Raw genomic sequence first — 23,154 nt, forward strand, 5'->3', positions numbered from 1 at the left:
CTATTCCAACTCTGTTTGTACAGTGCGACTAATGTCTGTATTCCGTCCGTCCGCGGAGTACTTCAACTGTTTTAACTTCATGTAAGTCACAATTTTCCTGTTGTCTATTGGTCCGTCTCAGGCCAGCCTGAGAGCGAGGCTGATCTTAGGTCCGCTCGCTGTTCTACTGGCTTCTGCAACAGGCTCGCCTTGTAGCGTAGCCTCAGTGCATTGTCGAGTTCCAAGATGGCTACAAGCCTCGTGCGTGGACACTCCGTTTGGGCATCTTTCTATTTAGATATGCCCGGATGATGTGCTACAAATATGGGCTAAGGCCCTGAAGTCTTTTAATTTTCTTTTGTTTTTTCATTATTATCCTTTTCTGAGGTGACGTCCGTTATTTTTTCTGCTTAAATAGTGTGCTAATGAAATGTAAGTAACATGCTTTCCAAACTTACGCCACGCGTTAGTCTCATAACCTTCATTTTTGAAGTGAAAAATTTTCTGCTTTACTATCACCATTTCCAAAGGACCTTCGTTTCGAATGAACGTAGAAATTTTAATAAACCAAAACCTTGGTTTTACCGAGCTCGATAGCTGCAGTCGCTTAAGTGCGGCCAGTATCCAGTAATCGGGAGATCGTGGGTTCGAGCCCCACTGTCGGCAGCCCTGAAGATGGTTTTCCGTGGTTTCCAATTTTCACACCAGGCAAATGCCGGGGCTGTACCTTAATTAAGGCCACGGCCGCTTCCTTCCACTTCCTAGGCCTTTCCCATCCCATCGTCGCCATAAGACATATCTGTGTCGGTGCGACGTAAAACGAATAGCAAAAAAAAAAAAACCTCGGGTTTAATGACTACAAAGAATAAAACAGTTTCAAGTGGGAGTAATACTTTTGGACTAAAGTTACAAATGATTTTGCCGATGCAAACTATGTTTGAGATGTTTCGTGAAGGTTAAATTAGTTATGTAATTAAAATTTTTATAGGTTTGAGATCGTGAGATTTTCTCCGCGGGTCGGGATCTAGTTCTGTTTTGTGCCATCTTTCCTGTGTCTCTTTCCTTGCTTCTGTGACAACCGTTGCCATCAGGAACTATTGATTGGTTTGGGGATATGAATGAATTGTTTGATGGTGAAAGGATGTATTATTCTAATTTGTGACGTGTGTGCCATTATGTTGGGTGTTTTGGCTCCTAATTTATCCCTTTAATTGAATTATAATTTGAAACCGTGAACTTTTCCTTCTGCTTTGAGCTGCCCTGCCCTTCACGGAGATTTGATTTTATGTGTGATCGCACTGTTTAACCTCGTGCTGTTGCTCTGATAATTTATGCCCGTATTGTGATTTTGGCTGGGCACCTTGTTATCCTTTGTGTTATCGTTTCTTACTTTACAACGCGTGGTGTAATTTCAGGGCCATTTGATGATCTGTTTCGTGTATTTTAATTTTGTGTGCCCCTCCGGGTTTGGAAAAAAGCATTTGGTGTATGTTATTTAATTCCTCGTTGCGGCTATTGGGTCCCGCTTCTGCAGAGAATCTGGCGGTCTCTTTTTGACCTACTAACACATTGGTACCAAAATTCCTGAAGAAAGATTTTGGTTTGAATTACTGATATACAAGTAAACTCTTGTGAAGTTTAGGTAATCACTGTAGCCCTCTTTCGGGCAGTAGCATTGGTCAAGGGACATTAACGCAAATAATTATTGTAATTGATTTGGTTTTGTTAGGTTTTAATTAATTTTCTTAGTTTAGAGGGCGTCCCTCGTTTCAAGGTACTCTTTGAACCTAGTTCAATTTGGTCAATCAATTTATCAAATGTTAATTAATTTGAGAGTTTTGGTTAACCAATTTATCACTTAGCTAATTAATGAATTTCCAGATTTTTATCAGGTGCACCTTTTAATCTTTACTCATTGGTTTTCTTTAATTACCGAATGTAACTTTGGTCGCAGTAATTAAGCTATTTATCTCCTTTAAGAAAACAACAGTTTTTCTCTTTCATGTTTTCCACTATTTACTACCGTGTATTTCTTTGGTTCTCGATCTCGTCACCTCTGTTTTCGGGCCTGTTTTCTGAACCTGGGTAAGTATTTTGCAGCTTCCTTTTAAGTTTTTTCCAGGTTTCTTGCTATCTGTTGTTCTTGTTTACTTGTACCAGTAAATGCCGGTACGACTGGTACAAATATATTTTTAGTGAGTCTTTCGTCATCCGTTCTTTGAATATGGCCATCAAATTTCAATCGCCTTTTTCCATTTGTATCTGATATTTTCTCTGTTGGTAAAATTCCGGAGACCTCTTATTCATCCACACTCCTGTGCATACTGGGCAAAAGATTTCCCTGAGGACATCTCTTTCTTGTTTTTCGATCATTTTAGATAGTGATCTTTCTCCAGTGGTTAAGGTGTATGATGCGTGTAATGCTTCAGGCTTAATTACGGTGATGTAATATTTTAATTTAGTGTTCCGGGATATTGATTTTTTGTTGTACCTTATCCATGTGATTCTTTGGCCTATTTTTAATTTAGTAATCTCTCTCCGTTTGCCTCATGATTTAATGCAGATCGTTCGATGATTTCCCTAAGTATTTGAAATTATTTATCTGAGGAATTTTGCCAAACTTAGTTACCATGTTTTGTTTGTGTAAGTATCGATTAGAAACTTACATGTATCGGGTTTTCTTATATGAAATTTGGATTTGGATTTGTTTGAAGTTTTTCTGGGGACGAATTCATTCATTGCTATTGTTGGATAGAATAACTAGACCATCTGTGAAGGCCAAACATTTGATGTGAATTTTGTGATTAACTAGCTTACCAGAAAATATCTCGAGGCAACCTCTAGTGCTAAATACCTTAGTTATACTGCTGATATAGATTAAAATCGAACTCTCCCCTGTCTTCAATTTACTAGCATGATGGAATGAATAATTATTGTTATTAGTATGAGATAATTATTTTAATAATCATTGTTTATAGTTATGTAGCCATATGCCAAAAAATGAATAATAATTATTATAATTATTGACATTTACAAATTACACGTTGACCAAAACTTTCCAGTTTGCATACACAACTGATGTATGTGGACATGAAATCTCGCAAATTAACGTACATAAAATTCCTCTAAATTTCACTGCTCTACTGCAAACATGTTCCTCATTACGTCTGAATAAATTCGATGAGAAATGCAATAAATTTAAAGTCCCATCCTGAGGAAAAATATAACCACATTTCTGTTATAACAAAGTGACACTTTTAACACACGCAAGCGTCGTAAATTTCGCATCGTGTCTTCTCAGCACAAAAATCATCAGTTGAAACTGTGATAAACTTACCCTAAAATAAAACAAAGTCAAATCAGCCCTGCACATAGCAAAATACACCGGACTACGCTGTAGAAGTTACTGGAATACACTGAGTTTTTAACACTTATCAGCTCCCATTTTCTGCTCATCGTCGATCTCTGTATGTGTGGAGTTACTGGTTGTGTAAATTTGCACAATAATATTTTGCATTTTGATTATTTTATTTCTATTATAGACTTAATTCTAAGAATCTGAAAAAACCCACACAATATATACCCTCGCAATTTTCTCTACACGCTAATAATATGCATTCAGGAAACTCACCGAAACTAGAATCTTCGCTATCCAAATATCAAGGGCATGCGTTTAGTGGTTGAACAACCTCCAGCGTGATGACATTGAAACTCTCGCAGTAGAGCTCAATTAATAACCCACCAGGTACTGTATTTACGTTTGTGGAGCCTTCCAGCATCATTATGTGAATTTTGTGGATGGTGATTTCAACATTCATAATACAACATGGGGCTACCCAGGTACCGACAAAAGTGGAGAGGCTGAGATAGAACGGGCAGATACGTGTGAACTAATTCTACAGGATGATAACATACTTCTAGCATCATTCAACAGTGCGAAAAGGAGATGGCGTGGATATAATCCATATATTAACTTACAGTACCTGCGTAAGCAAACACACATCTCAGTTATCAGCGAAATCAGTGGGGCAAGCAATCCCTCATTTTCCTTTTATATGCCAGATATATTCTGCAGTCTGACTGCACACAGTTCCTTTTCATATATACATTTTCATTGCATACTGTTATGCCTTTCAGCGTTCAGTCTGCGACGCTGTGTGAATATAATAAACCCCCACAATACTCTATTTGCATCTTGTTTTGTGGCCTCGTCTTAGTTCTATACGTCTTACCTTTAATTCGTTACAATCTGAGATCCTCTTCGAATAAGGTACCATTTTAAGAAGGCTGATTGTGGGAAATATACCATTTTACTGGAAGAGAACATTCTGAATATACAGTAGAGCCTTTCCTGACTCATATGATGATTATGTAAATATCGTGAAGCATTGTTCTCGTACCTCAATTCCTTGAGGCTGCACAATATATACAGAAACTAGGAAAATATTGAGAATTTATCGTGATATCCTGGACAACGGTCTTTTGAGCTCCAATACAGTCTAATCTGGGGATGAGTTCTTAAAGGCAGTATCTAATACAGCAGTGATTGAGGAGACTGATCGAAGGATAACTAGCCAGCAAGCCTGGAGGTTTCATAAGCCTCTGAGTTATGACCAAACAGCTAGAGAGGGTCATGCAAATGTAACAGCTAAACAGATCGCACGCCAGCTCGTGGAAATGGTGAACCTCGCCGTCGGACTTAAAAATGTTACATTCGGAAGAATTAGAGTCTAGTCATCTTATGCAGCTCTTCTGTATGGCAACCATTGACAGTTGTAAGAGCGGTAAGCCAGGAGCGATAGACGACATCAGATTACAGCAGATTAATCACAAACCTACTACGCTGTCGTAGCAGGGGGAGAGGTGTCACTCCCACGTGCTGCGTTCCAGGTAGCGGGTAGGTGGGTCCTAACTGATTTGCCGGCCTACTTGAGGGAAATAAAATAGCTCTCGAGGACCAATCACACAAACCTCTGTGGGTGGGGGACGAGACCAAGGGATGCTGAATTTTGAACCAAATTACACGTGTTTACTTCTATTATCCTTGTGATTAGTGCCACATGCTGAATAATACCATGTTTCTGTTGGAGGATAACTATGGGTTTACAGTACCCACCACTCTGACGGAGGCTAACCCTTTGCCCCGATTCGTTTGGAAGACCTCAGGGAGATAAAAACAGGCTAACCTCGCTCGGGTGTTTCAGCAACTGTTTGTGGACGTCATGGGTCTGCGTTCCGAGGAACATCACGGTATCGTACGGGACCCTGTGATTTGTGCAACTGTGTGCGAAACACCATGGTCTTGCTTTCGAGGAACAAAACGGGATAGAACAGGTCCTACAGATTTGTACAACTCTGTTTGGAACACCACGGGATAGTACGGGGTCCTGTGATTTGTACCACTATGTGGTGAACACCATGGGTTTACTTCCGAGGAGCACCACGGAATTGGGTTTTACCTGTCATTAGTATCGGTATGCGAGGAACACCACGGGATATTACGGGTCTCTCTGATTAGTACCACTATACGAGGATTACCATTGGTTTGCATTCCGAGGAACATCACGATCTGAGTTTTACCAGTGATTAGTACCCACTATGTGTAGAACACCACGAGATAGATCGGGTCCCTGAGATATGTACAACGATGTGAGGAACACCATGGGTTTGTGTTGCGAGGAACACCGCGGGTCTTGCTTTTACCTCTCATTAGTACCAACTATGCGAGGAACACCACGGGATGGTGCGGGTCCCAGAGATTAGTATTGCCCCCTTCTTACCGGGCATAGCTCAGCCGGAGAACGAGATTCCCGAGGGTGGACCGTTCGTTGTCTGGATTTACTTATTTTCGAAGGCAGGGTAAGAGACAAGGAATAGCGACAATAACACAAAAATATAAAACATCAGGTTCCGACATTTATTATAAACTAACACATTTCACAATAACAAATTTAATTAACAATCTTGATGAGAAAATTAATTTTCTTCCCCGCTAGTTCCTTTTAACTGCACATAATCTCCATTATTCTCGGTCGACATTATTCTGGAAATATACACACTTTTTGTGGGAGGACCTCCTCTCAATAATGATATTATTCTTTATAAGTTAAAAAAGTGAAAATTGTGTGATTCCTATTTATCTTGAACGTTAAATTACCAGATTTATTCATTTCAACATTTATCTCAAGTAAATACTTCCTTCTTTAATGTGTGCTGAATTAAGCGTTATGTCAATTAAACTGAAAATTAATTAAACCAAAATCTTATCAAAATATTACTAAAAAATTACTCCATTGGACTTAAGTTTTGCACCATTGTGCATGTACAATAATTATTCCTCTTAATCTTCCTCTAATATATCGTCTGACAAACGTGAAGTCAATCTTTAATACTTGACACTTCTAAGGAAAATTTTAACGTTGTAGGCTTTACAAAATTAACTGGTGAACCGAGTCCACGGAAATGATCCTTCCTTATACATTACCATGTGATACTCTGAACCTTTCTATACTTAAATACCAAATACAATTCACTAAAGGTTTAAATTTCAAAAAATTATGCCAACACAAACAACGACGCTGACAATCAGGTCTCAACGTAACGAACACGTGGTCAGGTCAAAATCATGGTCAAAGAAAATATCACAAAGCACTGAAATAATATCAGTCACACACACAGCATTCACACTAAGGCACACGAGAATTATTTACACTATTTGCAACGAATTCTAGCCTTTGAATATTAATCTTTGATTTTTAATCCTAATATTTGAAATTTCTCGATGACGGTACCGGGCAAAGAAAAAATACTTTACGTCCCTCAGGAATGTGATGAAGTCTGGATAATCACTTAATTAAAAAAGATGAAATTAACAACGTTGTTCATGATAACATCGGCGGTTGATGTCTGAAGAAATTGTCGACTACAGAAACGCATATAGAACAGGTCAAATATAAGCATTCACCTTCATGGTTTATGAGTCACGACATTATTATTACTCAACTCCACGTCTATCAATTAACACGTGCTCCACTTGAAGAAATTACGTTCAGCAACATGTATTCTCGAAAATAAGACTCAATAAATGGATTCACAAGTCACTAACGCACAGTAAATAATCCATCCTCAAGTCAGTCTTACTATACATAAAAATGGATGTATGTATGTGTGTAAATGACACATCTCCTCCTAAACCACTGGGCAATTTCAATCAAATTTTGAACACTTATTATCTGCTATCTGGAGATGAGCACTGTGGCGGTAAGCCACCTCTAGCCCCCTTAGGGTGGGGTGGTTGGGGGGGGGGCAGGTAAAATATAATCGAAAATAGTGTTGAATCCATAGTTTTCGGGGTCGTCGAGGTGAATTGTACGCTCAGGATTTTTAGTATCAGGAGACAAACCACGTGGGGGTAAGACAGCCCAGGAAACCTTAGGGTGGGGGGAGGGGGAGTGATACATAAAATTACACGAAAATAGTGTCGAGTACATAGTTTTCGGGGTCGCCGAGGTGAATTGTACACTTCGGATTTTTAGTATCAGGAGATAAACCACGTGGGGGTAAGACAGCACAGGAACCCTTAGGGGCGGAGGGGGTCAGATATACAAATTAACGAAAATGGTGTCGAATCCACACTTTTCGGAGTCGCTGAGATGAATAGTGACACTCCGGATTTTTTAAAGTTCAAGTTCAGCCCTCATTGGGGTGGGGGCGAGGGGGGAGTGATATATAAAATTAAACGAAAATAGTGTCGAATACATAGTTTACGGGGTCGTCGAGGTGAATTGTACACTCCGGAGTTTTAGTATCATGAGACAAAACACTGGGGGTAAGACAGCTCAGGAAACCTTAGGGGCGGGGGAAGGGGTGTCAGATCTATAAATTAACGAAAATAGTGTCGAATCCATACTTTTCGTGGTCGCTGAGATTAATAGTGACACTCCGGATTTTTAAAAGTCCAAATTCAGCCCCCTTTGGGGTGGGGGGCGATGGGAGAGTGATATATAAAATTAAACGAAAATAGTGTCGAATCCATACTTTTCGTGGTCGCTGAGATGAATAGTGACACTCCGGATTTTTGAAAGTCCAAATTCAGCCCCCTTTGGGGTGGGGGGCGATGGGGGATAATATATAAAAATAATCGAAAATAGTGTCGAATCCACAGTTTTCGGGGTCGTCGAGGTGAATTGTACAGTTCGGATTTTTTGTATCAGGAGACAAACCACGTGGGGGTATTACATCCCAAGAAACCTTAGGGGCAGGCGGGGCAAGGGGGCTGAGATACAAAAATCATCAAAAGTAGTGTTGAATCCATACTTTTCGTGGTCGCTGAGGTGAATAGTCACACTCCGGAATTTTTTTAAGTCCAAGTTCAGCCCCCTTCGTGCTAGGGGGCGATGGGAGAGTGATATATAGAAATAATCGAAAAGAGTGTCGAATCCATTGTTGTCGGGGTCACTGAGATGAATAGTGAGACTCCCGATATTTTATAAGTCTAAGTTAATCCCCCTTTGGGGTGGGGGGCAAGGGGGGAGTGATATATATAGTTAATCGAAAATAGTGTCGAATACATAGTTTTCGGGGTCGCCGAGGTGAATTCTACACTTCAGATTTTTAGTATCAGGAGACAAACCACGTGGGGGTAGGACACCCCAGGAACGCTTAGGGGCAGGGGACGGGGTGAGGGCGTGAGATATAAATATCATCGAAAGTGGTGTCGAATCAATACTTTTCGGGCTCGCTGAAATGAATAGCAACACTCCGAAATATTTTAATGTGCAAGTTCAGCCCTCTTCGTTGGGGAGGGGGTGATGGGGGAGTGATATATAGATATAATAGAAAATACTGTCGAATACGTAGTCTTCGGGGTCGCTGAGGTGAATAGTGACACTCCGGAATTTTAGTATCAGGAGACAAACCACGCGGGGGTGATACACCCCAGAAAACATTAGGGGCGTGGGGCGAGGGGCGAGGGGGCTGAATACACAAATCATCGAATGTAGTGTCAAATCCATAGTTTTAGGGGTCGCTGAGATGAATAGTAACACTCCCGATTATTTAAAACCCAAAGTTTAACCCCTTTTAGGGGGTAGGGGGGATTGAGACATAATAATAATCGAATATACTGCCTAATCCATAGTTTTCCGGGTCGCTGAAGTGAATAGTAACATTCCGGATTTTTAAAGTCCAACTTCAGGCCCCTTTGGCATAGAGGGTGAGAAAGGGTGAAAAAATAAATTGTCAAGAATGCCCAAGGTAATAGTCGTGTGTATGTTCCTTTATGACTTTCAAGTATGACTTACTACCTGGAAAACATACTGTGTGAGTAAGACGTCCCCTAGAACCACTACGGAAGCGGGTGAAATATAATCATATTAATAAATAGAAGTCAGTTTGGCGCGATCTATATATACTGTAATATATATATATATATATATATGAGGGCATAAAAATGAAAACAGACGTGAATTAATGAGACCATTCTAGGCACCCTAGAAACTTAAAACTTGGTACCAGACAACCTGATGACTTCAGGATCCCTAGACAAATCTAAAATTCTCAAAATTCTCTGAGAGGGACACGCTGGGAGTTTCAAATGTGTATAAGAACACAGTCGGTGATATTTATCCAGAACGATAATCTATAGGTTTCATGGGCTTAAAAGTTTCCTGAAAGTCCTAATTTTTAACCCCCTCCCCATATAAAGATGGCAGCACAATCTCCCAGACGAGTTAGAAAATTGAAATTTTTCAAAATTATAGCTTTTAGCATGTAACCGACGGAAAATTTACGAGATGTTCAAACATTTTATTTTTTACTCCCGGAAAATATCGAAATTTGGAGGCAATTTCAATGACGGTGCAGACCTTCCTTTCGAGGTATTTGGTGGCTGAACGGTAAGTCGTATCACAAAACGGATGGCACAATATCTGTTCAATTTGGAGTGATCTACAACTTTGATTCTATGACTTTTTTTTGTACCTCTATCCCTTATGTTAAATTTGGCTCTATCTCTGGATTTACCTAAATTTTGCACTTTGTACACGTATAATTGATAGTTTGATTCACTTATAGGAAATATGGGATCATCAAATTCTACACGAATATTGGCCCACCCAGCCAAATTCTATGTTGGAAGCTGTCGCATAAGTATCTAAAAAGTAATTTACTGTGTGAAAACCTTACACAAATTTCACCCTATTCAAAGTTTCTAAAATAATCTTGCCTTTAAATAGATGAGATACGAGGAAATATCATAGGGCCAGCCATTTAGGTCGCTAAATGAGGCCAGTGGCATCTTTTCATGCAATCCGTTTTTCAATATGAATGCACCGTTTAGCAGCAGTCATTCTGTAGATGAAGGTTAACATGCATATACTTCCGTATGTCGATGTACATTTATTAAGTCGATTTATAGCGATCTAGAAGGAGGTGTGTCTTACATTGTAATTAATACTTTACAAATCAATAGTGACTGTCAGCAGGAGGGCGTCTGCTGTTTTAATCAGTACTCCCCACATCGACTTTAACTAGCAATAATAATGGGGTCCTTCTCCAGCGCCTGTGTACCGTTGTAATGTATAATTACCTTCTTGATTTGACTAGCTGAACGCAAGGGAGCGTGCATTAAAGAAAACCTCTTTTACCTGATTCTCTTCATCATTAGGTATAGGTACTCCCAATTATAAACAAATTTACCCATCAAAATGTGACTGACGTTACGCATAGTGATTTGCGGCAGACAAGTGGACCTGTCTTTATCATCACAACCCTGCAACTCGCACTTTACATTGGAAACAACATGTGCGGACTTCCCTATGTTTTTTTCTGGGATAACGCCAAGAGACATGCAATTAAAAAATTCTTATTCACTTCATGTACAGCAATTTACTTCGATATCCGTATACATTGTAGAATACCGTAGCGATGCACGGGTACATTTGCTAGTGTAAAATCATTTTCTATAATTGCACATATTGCTTTTATTTGCTCCACTACAGCTTTCTGTACACGTGTACAGCTTAACTATATCATTTAAAAGCAAGTGCTATCTCCCAAGTCGTGAAAGATGAATGCAGGTCAAATAAGATAGAAATTCGTATTTAACTCATTGGCATACTTTGCTGCCTACCAGGCGGCCGCGCCTGCAGTGACCATTCATACACAGACGCCTGGCAGGCGCTTTCTGAAACTAGTTCAAGCGTTGTGTCCACAGATGGCGTGACATGCAGTATACTGTCTGTAAGTTGAGCATCTGCCCTCTCTCTCTCTCTCTCTCTCTCTCTCTCTCTCTCTCTCTCTCTCTCTCTCTCTCTCTCTCTCTTGAACAGGTAGAAATGGCCGGCCGTAGTAAACATTGTATTACAAGGAATAAAATTGATCATATATTATGGGATAGTCAGAGTGAATTGATCAGTGATGTAGTTTTTTGAAATAAATCAATGTTATTTACTAGCAGTGAAAATTATAGCAGCATAACAAAATATTTCACGTGAGTGATGGCGCATTTGAAAGTGACGATGATACTGAAATCCATCCTGCCTACAAAAAAAAAAGGAAGATAGCTGGGAATGGAATAAAGCAGATTATAAACCATCCGAAAATGATTTTATATGAAATTCTGGAATAAAACCCTTCATAAACAGGACCCTCCCTCCAGATCCCTCCCGTCTACACATTTCTCAACATGTGATTCAAACCCTTTATGGGATGAAGCAGCTACTGAAAGAAACATTATTGCCGATCAGTTAATCACAGAAAAATTCTAACTGGCCCTGTATGAGTACACTGGGAAAATTTTACAAGGCTTATAGCCGTAAACCATGCCCTGATTATGTTGAAATCAAGACAAGCAAGAAAAGTGTAATGAGATAGGACTCTGAAAGTATTCTATGGGTTTATATTTTCCGGAGTGTTTTAGGGTGTTTCACACCATTGCAACACACACAAATGGTTCTTCTGGGTGCTGCATTTCATCACATCAAAGAAGGGTGTGACTAAAATTCAGCATGTTGTGGATTAAATGTATAAATCTTAGTAGCGTAAAACCGTATCTTATGGATGAAGAAATGGTATAAATGCGCATGATCAGTTAATTAAAATAAGTATGTCAGTGCGTTCAAATACGAGTAGTAGACAACACAGAGAACTTTAATTCGAGGGGTAAGAGCATTCAAAGAAAAGCTTCAGAATTTGTTATATCTATTGTATTTGTTAACTGTCAATGCCTTAATATTCTATATGGACCTTTTATCATATTGCTTGCCACCAGCCTAATCAGAAATGTCTCCTTTTCTGATCCTCTGTGGGTGGAAGATGCAGACAAAAAATACTTACCGTATCCCCTGCCTGTCATAAGAGACGACTAAAAGGAGCGACCAAGTGATGATGGCTTTAGAACCATGGGACCACTTAGTACCATTATGTGAGGAACACCATGGGTTAGCGTTACATACGATTAGTACCACCCTGCGAGGAACAACATGGGTTGACGCTACTTACAATTAGTACCACCCTGCGAGGAACACCATGGGTTGACGCTACTTACGATTAGTACCACCCTGAGAGCAACACCATGGGTTGACGCTACTTACGATTAGTACCACCCTGCGAGGAACAACATGGGTTGACGCTACTTACGATTAGTACCACCCTGCGAGGAACACCATGGGTTGACGCTACTTACGATTAGTACCACCCTGAGAGCAACACCATGTGTTGATGTTACTTACGATTAGTACCACCCTGCGAGGAACAACATGGGTTGGCGTTACTTACGATTAGTACCACCTTGTGAGGAACACCATGGGTTGACGTTACTTACGATTAGTACCACCCTGCGAGGAACACTATGGGTTGACGTTACGATTAGTACCACCCTGTGAGGAACACCATGGGTTGACGTTACTTACGATTAGTACCACCCTGAGAGGAACAACATGGGTTGGCGTTACTTACGATTAGTACCACCCTGCGAGGAACAACATGGGTTGGCGTTACTTACGATTAGTACCACCCTGCGAGGAACACCATGGGTTGACGTTCCTTACGATTAGTACCACTCTGAGAGGAACAGCATGGGTTGACGTTACTTACGATTAGTACCACCCTGCGAGGAACACCATGGTTTGACGTTACTTACGATTAGTACCACCCTGAGAGCAACACCATGTGTTGATGTTACTTACGATTAGTACCACCCTGCGAGGAACAACATGGGTTGGCGTTACTTACGATTAGTACCACCTTGTGAGGAACACCATGGGTTGACGTTACTTACGATTAGTACCACCCTGCGAGGAACACCATGGGTTGACGTTACTTACGATTAGTACCACCCTGTGAGGAACACCATGGGTTGACGTTACTTACGATTAGTACCACCCTGAGAGGAACAACATGGGTTGGCGTTACTTACGATTAGTACCACCCTGCGAGGAACAACATGGGTTGGCGTTACTTACGATTAGTACCACCTTGTGAGGAACACCATGGGTTGACGTTCCTTACGATTAGTACCACTCTGAGAGGAACAGCATGGGTTGACGTTACTTACGATTAGTACCACCTTGTGAGGAACACCATGGGTTGGCGTTACTTACGATTAGTACCACCCTGAGAGGAACACCATGGGTTGACGTTCCTTACGATTAGTACCACTCTGAGAGGAACAGCATGGGTTGACGTTACTTACGATTAGTACCACCCTGCGAGGAACACCATGGTTTGACGTTACTTACGATTAGTACCACTCTGAGAGGAACACCATGGGTTGACGTTACTTACGATTAGTACCACCCTGCGAGGAACACCATGGTTTGACGTTACTTACGATTAGTACCACTCTGCGAGGAACACCATGGTTTGACGTTACTTACGATTAGTACCACTCTGCGAGGAACAACATGGGTTGGCGTTACTTACGATTAGTACCACCCTGCGAGGAACACCATGGGTTGGCGTTACTTACGATTAGTACCACTCTGCGAGGAACACCATGGGTTGACGTTACTTACGATTAGTACCACTCTGCGAGGAACACCATGGGTTGACGTTACTTACGATTAGTACCACTCTGCGAGGAACAACATGGGTTGGCGTTACTTACGATTAGTACCACTCTGCGAGGAACAACATGGGTTGGCGTTACTTACGATTAGTACCACCTTGTGAGGAACACCATGGGTTGACGTTACTTACGATTAGTACCACTCTGCGAGGAACAACATGGGTTGGCGTTACTTACGATTAGTACCACCCTGCGAGGAACAACATGGGTTGGCGTTACTTACGATTAGTACCACTCTGCGAGGAACAACATGGGTTGGCGTTACTTACGATTAGTACCACCTTGCGAGGAACACCATGGGTTGACGTTACTTACGATTAGTACCACCTTGTGAGGAACACCATGGGTTGACGTTACTTACGATTAGTACCACCTTGCGAGGAACACCATGGGTTGACGTTACGATTAGTACCACCTTGTGAGGAACAACATGGGTTGGCGTTACTTACGATTAGTACCACTCTGCGAGGAACAACATGGGTTGGCGTTACTTACGATTAGTACCACTCTGCGAGGAACAACATGGGTTGACGTTACTTACGATTAGTACCACTCTGCGAGGAACAACATGGGTTGGCGTTACTTACGATTAGTACCACCTTGCGAGGAACACCATGGGTTGACGTTACTTACGATTAGTACCACTCTGCGAGGAACAACATGGGTTGGCGTTACTTACGATTAGTACCACCTTGCGAGGAACACCATGGGTTGACGTTACTTACGATTAGTACCACCTTGTGAGGAACACCATGGGTTGACGTTACTTACGATTAGTACCACCTTGCGAGGAACACCATGGGTTGACGTTACGATTAGTACCACCTTGTGAGGAACAACATGGGTTGGCGTTACTTACGATTAGTACCACCCTGCGAGGAACACCATGGGTTGACGTTACTTACGATTAGTACCACCTTGTGAGGAACAACATGGGTTGGCGTTACTTACGATTAGTACCACTCTGCGAGGAACACCATGGGTTGACGTTACTTACGATTAGTACCACCTTGTGAGGAACAACATGGGTTGGCGTTACTTACGATTAGTACCACCCTGCGAGGAACACCATGGGTTGACGTTACTTACGATTAGTACCACCTTGTGAGGAACACCATGGGTTGACGTTACTTACGATTAGTACCACCCTGCGAGGAACACCATGGGTTGACGTTACTTACGATTAGTACCACCTTGTGAGGAACACCATGGGTTGACGTTACTTACGATTAGTACCACCTTGCGAGGAACACCATGGGTTGACGTTACGATTAGTACCACCTTGTGAGGAACAACATGGGTTGGCGTTACTTACGATTAGTACCACCCTGCGAGGAACACCATGGGTTGACGTTACTTACGATTAGTACCACCTTGTGAGGAACACCATGGGTTGACGTTACTTACGATTAGTACCACCCTGCGAGGAACACCATGGGTTGACGTTACTTACGATTAGTACCACCTTGTGAGGAACACCATGGGTTGACGTTACTTACGATTAGTACCACCTTGCGAGGAACACCATGGGTTGACGTTACGATTAGTACCACCTTGTGAGGAACAACATGGGTTGGCGTTACTTACGATTAGTACCACCCTGCGAGGAACACCATGGGTTGACGTTACTTACGATTAGTACCACCTTGTGAGGAACAACATGGGTTGGCGTTACTTACGATTAGTACCACCCTGCGAGGAACACCATGGGTTGACGTTACTTACGATTAGTACCACCCTGCGAAGAACACCATGGGTTGACGTTACTTACGATTAGTACCACCCTGCGAGGAACAACATGGGTTGACGTTACTTACGATTAGTACCACCCTGCGAGGAACACCATGGGTTGACGTTACTTACGATTAGTACCACCCTGCGAAGAACACCATGGGTTGACGTTACTTACGATTAGTGCCACCCTGCGAGGAACACAATGGGTTGACGTTACTTACGATTAGTACCACCTTGTGAGGAACACCATGGGTTGACGTTACTTACGATTAGTACCACCCTGAGAGGAACAACATGGGTTGGCGTTACTTACGATTAGTACCACCCTGCGAGGAACAACATGGTTTGGCGTTACTTACGATTAGTACCACCTTGTGAGGAACACCATGGGTTGACGTTACTTACGATTAGTACCACCTTGTGAGGAACACCATGGGTTGACGTTACTTACGATTAGTACCACCTTGTGAGGAACACCATGGGTTGACGTTACTTACGATTAGTACCACCCTGCGAAGAACACCATGGGTTGACGTTACTTACGATTAGTACCACCCTGCGAGGAACAACATGGGTTGACTTTACTTACGATTAGTACCACCCTGCGAGGAACAACATGGTTTGGCGTTACTTACGATTAGTACCACCCTGAGAGCAACACCATGTGTTGATGTTACTTACGATTAGTACCACCCTGCGAGGAACAACATGGTTTGGCGTTACTTACGATTAGTACCACCCTGCGAGGAACAACATGGTTTGGCGTTACTTACGATTAGTACCACCCTGAGAGCAACACCATGTGTTGATGTTACTTACGATTAGTACCACCCTGCGAGGAACAACATGGTTTGACGTTACTTACGATTAGTACCACCCTGCGAGGAACAACATGGTTTGGCGTTACTTACGATTAGTACCACCCTGCGAGGAACAACATGGTTTGGCGTTACTTACGATTAGTACCACCCTGCGAGGAAATACGTGGTATAGGTTGCATGTGATTAGTAATACTATATGAGGAACAAATTGGGTCTAGTTTGCATGTGATTAGTAATACTATATGAGGAACAAATTGGGTCTAGGTTGCATGTGATTAGTAATACTATATGAGGATCAAATTGGGTCTAGTTTGCATGTGATTAGTAATACTATATGAGGAACAAATTGGGTCTAGGTTGCATGTGATTAGTAATACTATATGAGGAACAAATTGGGTCTAGGTTGCATGTGATTAGTAATACTATATTGAACCCATAATTCTACGGTGAGAAAAATTTTCATTTTTCTCAAATATTTATTTGGTATTCAGAAACTACTGTATGTTTGAGGGCAGCCATTTTTGCGCTCCTACGAGCCCCGATGTCGCGTGGTAAGGTTCTTCCTCACGGCGAGCTCGTGAATTGCCGGGACACCTCGGTGGGACTCGAGTGCCCGACAATTCTTTAAAGTCGTGGAATTCTGCACAACGAGGGATTTTGATAATATAGTAAATGAAGAAATAACTAAGCAAAATTATTCATACACCCTCTGTGAAGTTAGTGACACCACGGAAAACTTTAAATGCAGTTAAGCCCAAGTGCATGTTAGCGTGAGATCAGCGAACCAGCTACACGTGCCAAGGTCATGGGCAGAAGAAAACGCGCGAAACGCACGGGCATAAACAATTTATTTCTCCTGTTGTGAGTGTAGAAAAATTATAAAATTAACATCGAACATAAGTGCAAGTCTGTCCGGAGTTCTGGGACAAGTCTTATTAAAATCGGTTTATTAGAAGCAAAATTGGCAGATTACACAACCAAGCCTCATAGAGGGGATAGCGTCCTTCCGGAAATTATAAAAGAAACCCCCCACCGTAGATTTTGCAGTGTCGATCTGGAACTTGGAGCCGCGGGAGCTTGTGCCCGTCATCTTGGGAAATTCGCGCCAGATTGACCGACAATAATTAAATACATGTTCGTGGCTAAGGTCCATATAATTGGTTAAAGAGAGAAAGTGATTGGAGAAGTTCTGAACGTTTGCAGACGAAATAGGAAGGTGTAGGCTGGTTGAAATATACACAGCAGATTTTATATTTTATCATTTCATGTACTCTTGTAAGTGAAGAGGGTTTGGGGGAAGCTACGCAGAGGAGTTCTGCTCCCTTTATCGGTTGAACACCTGTTCTTATTGAAACAACGGAGAGAGAAACCACTCTGGGAAACGCATCAGACAGTTGTAGTCGACTGCAGGACGAGGGAAGTTCGTGGTGCAAGTTACAGAGAAAGTGCATTATTTATATGGTAATTTTAATCTCGTGTGTGTGAAGGGTAGTGTTTGGATGAGTGATATTTTGAAAATGAAAATGTTATCTGTGAAAATGAGTGGCTAAGTACGAGGTGCTGGTGAGGATGTAACCAGAATGCTGAGAATGTCACCATTGTGCAGGTCTGTCTAATTTATATTATGTTGTAGTTAGTTAGTTACTGTCTGTCCTAACCAACGTTTCCCGATGCTTGTCGGGTTGATATTCGTAATTATCAGGCGAGAGGCGTTGTAAATTTTGGTCAGCGTGTGAAAATTTCAGTGTGTAAAATTCATGTCAAGAACGGTAAAATGCGACGCTTAAAATTTTGTGTTGAGATGAGATATCATTCAAAGTGCGGATTTGTGAACGTTATAAGTGTAAATTTGTCGTGGCGAATATCGTAATTTCAGGTGTCAGTTGCATTCAGAAATGTTGGTCGATAATAATAATAATAATAATAATAATAATAATAATAATAATAATAATAATAATAATAATAATGTTTACCGCGGGATAAGGAAATTCTTCTCTGTTAAATTGCATTTAACCAGTTATATTTACAAGGATCGTAAGCATATTTAGATAATGTCAATAAATTTTGTTAGAGTCACAGTTATTAATGGGAAGAAAATTTTGAGACATCGTGGATACCAGTGTTGCGAAAGGTCGATGTGTGCTCTTGGACTCTCGAGGTTCGAAAGTTGTAATAATAGTAAAGTAAGAGATGTGTTTAATAATGGTTGTCGTTTTCACCAGGGGATCGAAGTATGAAAAAGGGTCGTGAAGGAAAAGGGATTGAGAGCGATGGATTTATATGTACGTGGAGATGAGAGAGAAGTGGTACCGCTGGAATAAAGCGATGAGAAAGTGTGTTGAGATAAGCTGTATTTTGTAGAGGAAGTATTTAGGGAACAGGCTGTGTTAAGACAGGCTGTATTGTTTTCCGCAATCAATCCGAATTTGAGACGACTAGGGTGTGAAGCCTTGTAAATTTATAGAACGATTCCAAGTGAAAACGACTCTAGTAAATGTTAAGTCTGGGTAGTAACATCCAGTGACTTTTGTTAAGAAAATGTGCGATCTCCAGGATCGAAGAGCACTTTGGACACACGGTTGGGTTATATTGAATTTGTTCACTGGAGAGGTCATTGATAAGATGGTTGGAATTGATGATAGGCGATTTGAGAATTTCGAATGCGGTGGTGATGATTATTATTTTGAAGGCATCCACTAAAAGGGTAAACGTGTGTTGGGAATTTTCGTTTGCTTTCCTAACACTTCAGTGCACAGGCTGAGATTGTGTTCGAGGTGGAGAATCGTTCGTCACGTCTATTTATTTTTGAATTCACATATTATAATGAGGTAGACACTTACTGTATTTTTCGAGAGGTAGATATTTACTGTATTTCGACTTGCATTCCTTTGATAATAGAGACGTTGGTTCCGTCGTGTGGTATTTGTCTGACCAAATTTAGTGTTGAATATCAGAGTTTGTTCGAAATTGCTGTTCGCCTGATATGTTAAGGGAGACGTAGTACGACCCACCTTGACGCCCGACGATAGATTTAGGACGTCACGTGTTATTCCTGGAGTCACTGATGATGAGACGTCCTAGGTCACGCCCGACGATAGAATTTGGAAGGCATCATGTACATAATGATTAGGGTTAGGGTGTACAGATTTCAAGTGAGCCCGACGATAGGTCTGAGATGGTAGCTGTACACACTCAAGTCTCAGCTTAGATGTTCTTCTTTTGTTTTGTTTCTTGAAGCGACCTGGTGGAAGGTAGCAGTTACAGTACGATATGATTTATTGTAGAGGGTCTGTGCGAAGCTCTCCTTGAGATAACGGGACTGCTGTTGACAAATGAGGGCTGTCCAAGTGTTGGATATCGGCTCGATATAGATGAAATATTTTTACTGTAATTCTTCGTGCGTGTTAAGCGTTAATGACTTCGAGATGTTAATTTATTTTTACGGACTTTATTGTTTTCTCGTATTGACGTCCGTTCTCGTTTGATAGTGTGCATATTGACACTCAGTGTATTAGTGTGAGACTTGAGTTACGAATGCGGTTTCGATTCGTCAGCCAGTATTTTATTTTATTTTTATCTTGTCATATTTTCATTCTTATTCATAGTTAACGTAAGTAAGTAATCACTTTATAAGTAGTGTGTTGGGACAGACAGTAAATAGAGAGATCTGTACTGGTAGCATTGTTTTCAAAGGAAAGAATTCCTTAAAATTGTAGTAAATTGTAGCGTGGACTGGTAAATTTATTAAGCATAATAAACCTATTTCTAACCTGAAAATCGGTTCAATAATAATATTTTCAAGTGACTTTTCACTTTTTGATTAACTTCAGTGTTTGGCATTTCTTCTAAATGCATGATTAGTAATTGTTTCCTGCATTTCGCAGTTTTGTTCCTTTAGAACGATCTAACGTAAGATCCTCCCGGATCCTGTTGTTGTTGGTTCCTTCCGAACAGCTGTTTGGGGTGATGCACAGTTAGCATCGGGATTATCTTATCACTTAAGGGTGTCATGAATGACAAATACATGGTGGAATTTTATTTCAATTGTGAATTATGCTGTTAACTTGTAGTGAACACCATGCTTTCCCATAATATTTCGCAACCTATCCAAAGCAACTGATAGTCAGTTTGGTTCGATTAAGGGTCCATTCGGCGGATGTTCCGTATCCGTGAAGGGTATTTGACTGTTGGATAACCTTAATTGAGAGAAAATCAGGCGTTCTACTTGTTGAAAGTCAGATTTTCCACGGATCGTGTGGATTAACTCTCAGTTCTCGTTTGGAATAATAGGTGCCCGGTTTTCAGGTCTTTCCTTTTTTAGTTTTTCAGTTTCGCTGTCCACTAACATATTAGCTTCTCCGAAGAAACTCTTCGGCTTTGTAAGAAACAAATTGGCGTTATGTAATGTGACTGTGTTTGGAACATTCAAAACCAATAATTTATATTTTTTTCCCGCAAGAATGCCTATTAAATTAATTATGTTATCGTGCTATTTCAGTTTAATAAAAGTTAGTAAGCACATTTTTGCTCCTCATTTCAAGTAGTTAGGCTTTCTTCTGAACCCCATCGTTTGGTTAAGATCGTGACCGAATTTATTCCCGCAACGACCTATGATTTAAGAGTTCTAAATTGTTCTACTGTAGCAGCCGTGGCCGACCAACGATGGAATGGTAAGTTCAAGGGTTCAATATGAGGATCAAATTGGGTCTAGTTTGCATGTGATTAGTAATACTATATGAGGAACACCATGGGTCTAGGTTGCATTTGATTAGTAATACTATATGAGGAACACCATGGGTCTAGGTTGCATTTGATTAGTACTACTATATGAGGAACACCATGGGTCTAGGTTGCATTTGATTAGTACTACTATATGAAGAACAACATGGTCTAGGTTGCATGTGATTAGTACTACTATATGAGGAACAAATTGGGTCTAGGTTGCATGTGATTTGTAATACTATATGAGGAACAAATTGGGTCTAGGTTGCATGTGATTAGTAATACTATATGAGGAACACCATGGGTCTAGGTTGCATTTGATTAGTAATACTATATGAGGAACAAGATGGTCTAGGTTGCATGTGATTAGTACTACTATATGAGGAACAACATGGTCTAGGTTGCATGTGATTAGTAATACTATATGAGGAACACCATGGGTCTAGGTTGCATGTGATTAGTAATACTATATGAGGATCAAATTGGGTCTAGGTTGCATGTGATTTGTAATACTATATGAGGAACAAATTGGGTCTAGGTTGCATGTGATTAGTAATACTATATGAGGAACACCATGGGTCTAGGTTGCATTTGATTAGTAATACTATATGAGGAACACCATGGGTCTAGGTTGCATTTGATTAGTAATACTATATGAGGAACAAGATGGTCTAGGTTGCATTTGATTAGTAATACTATATGAAGAACAACATGGTCTAGGTTGCATGTGATTAGTACTACTATATGAGGAACAAATTGGGTCTAGGTTGCATTTCATTAGTAATACTATATGAAGAACAACATGGTCTAGGTTGCATTTGATTAGTAATACTATATGAGGAACACCATGGGTCTAGGTTGCATTTCATTAGTAATACTATATGAAGAACAACATGGGTCTAGGTTGCATTTGATTAGTAATACTATATGAGGAACACCATGGTCTAGGTTGCATTTCATTAGTAATACTATATGAAGAACACCATGGTCTAGGTTGCATTTGATTAGTAATACTATATGAGGAACACCATGGGTCTAGGTTGCATTTCATTAGTAATACTATATGAAGAACAACATGGTCTAGGTTGCATGTGATTAGTACTACTATATGAGGAACAAATTGGGTCTAGGTTGCATGTGATTTGTAATACTATATGAGGAACAAATTGGGTCTAGGTTGCATGTGATTAGTAATACTATATGAGGAACACCATGGGTCTAGGTTGCATGTGATTAGTAATACTATATGAGGAACAAGATGGTCTAGGTTGCATTTGATTAGTAATACTATATGAGGAACAAAATGGTCTAGGTTGCATGTGATTAGTAATACTCTATGAGGAACACCATGGGTCTAGGTTGCATGTGATTAGTAATACTATATGAGGATCAAATTGGGTCTAGGTTGCATGTGATTTGTAATACTATATGAGGAACAAATTGGGTCTAGGTTGCATGTGATTAGTAATACTATATGAGGAACACCATGGGTCTAGGTTGCATGTGATTAGTAATACTATATGAAGAACAACATGGTCTAGGTTGCATGTGATTAGTAATACTATATGAGGAACAAATTGGGTCTAGGTTGCATGTGATTAGTAATACTATATGAGGAACAAATTGGGTCTAGGTTGCATGTGATTAGTAATACTATATGAGGAACAAATTGGGTCTAGGTTGCATGTGATTAGTAATACTATATGAGGAACAAATTGGGTCTAGGTTGCATGTGATTAGTAATACTATATGAGGAACAAATTGGGTCTAGGTTGCATGTGATTAGTAATACTATATGAGGAACAAATTGGGTCTAGGTTGCATGTGATT

Source organism: Anabrus simplex, chromosome X, assembly GCF_040414725.1.
Source record: "Anabrus simplex isolate iqAnaSimp1 chromosome X, ASM4041472v1, whole genome shotgun sequence".
In the NCBI taxonomy this organism is placed as follows: Eukaryota; Metazoa; Arthropoda; class Insecta; order Orthoptera; family Tettigoniidae; genus Anabrus; species Anabrus simplex.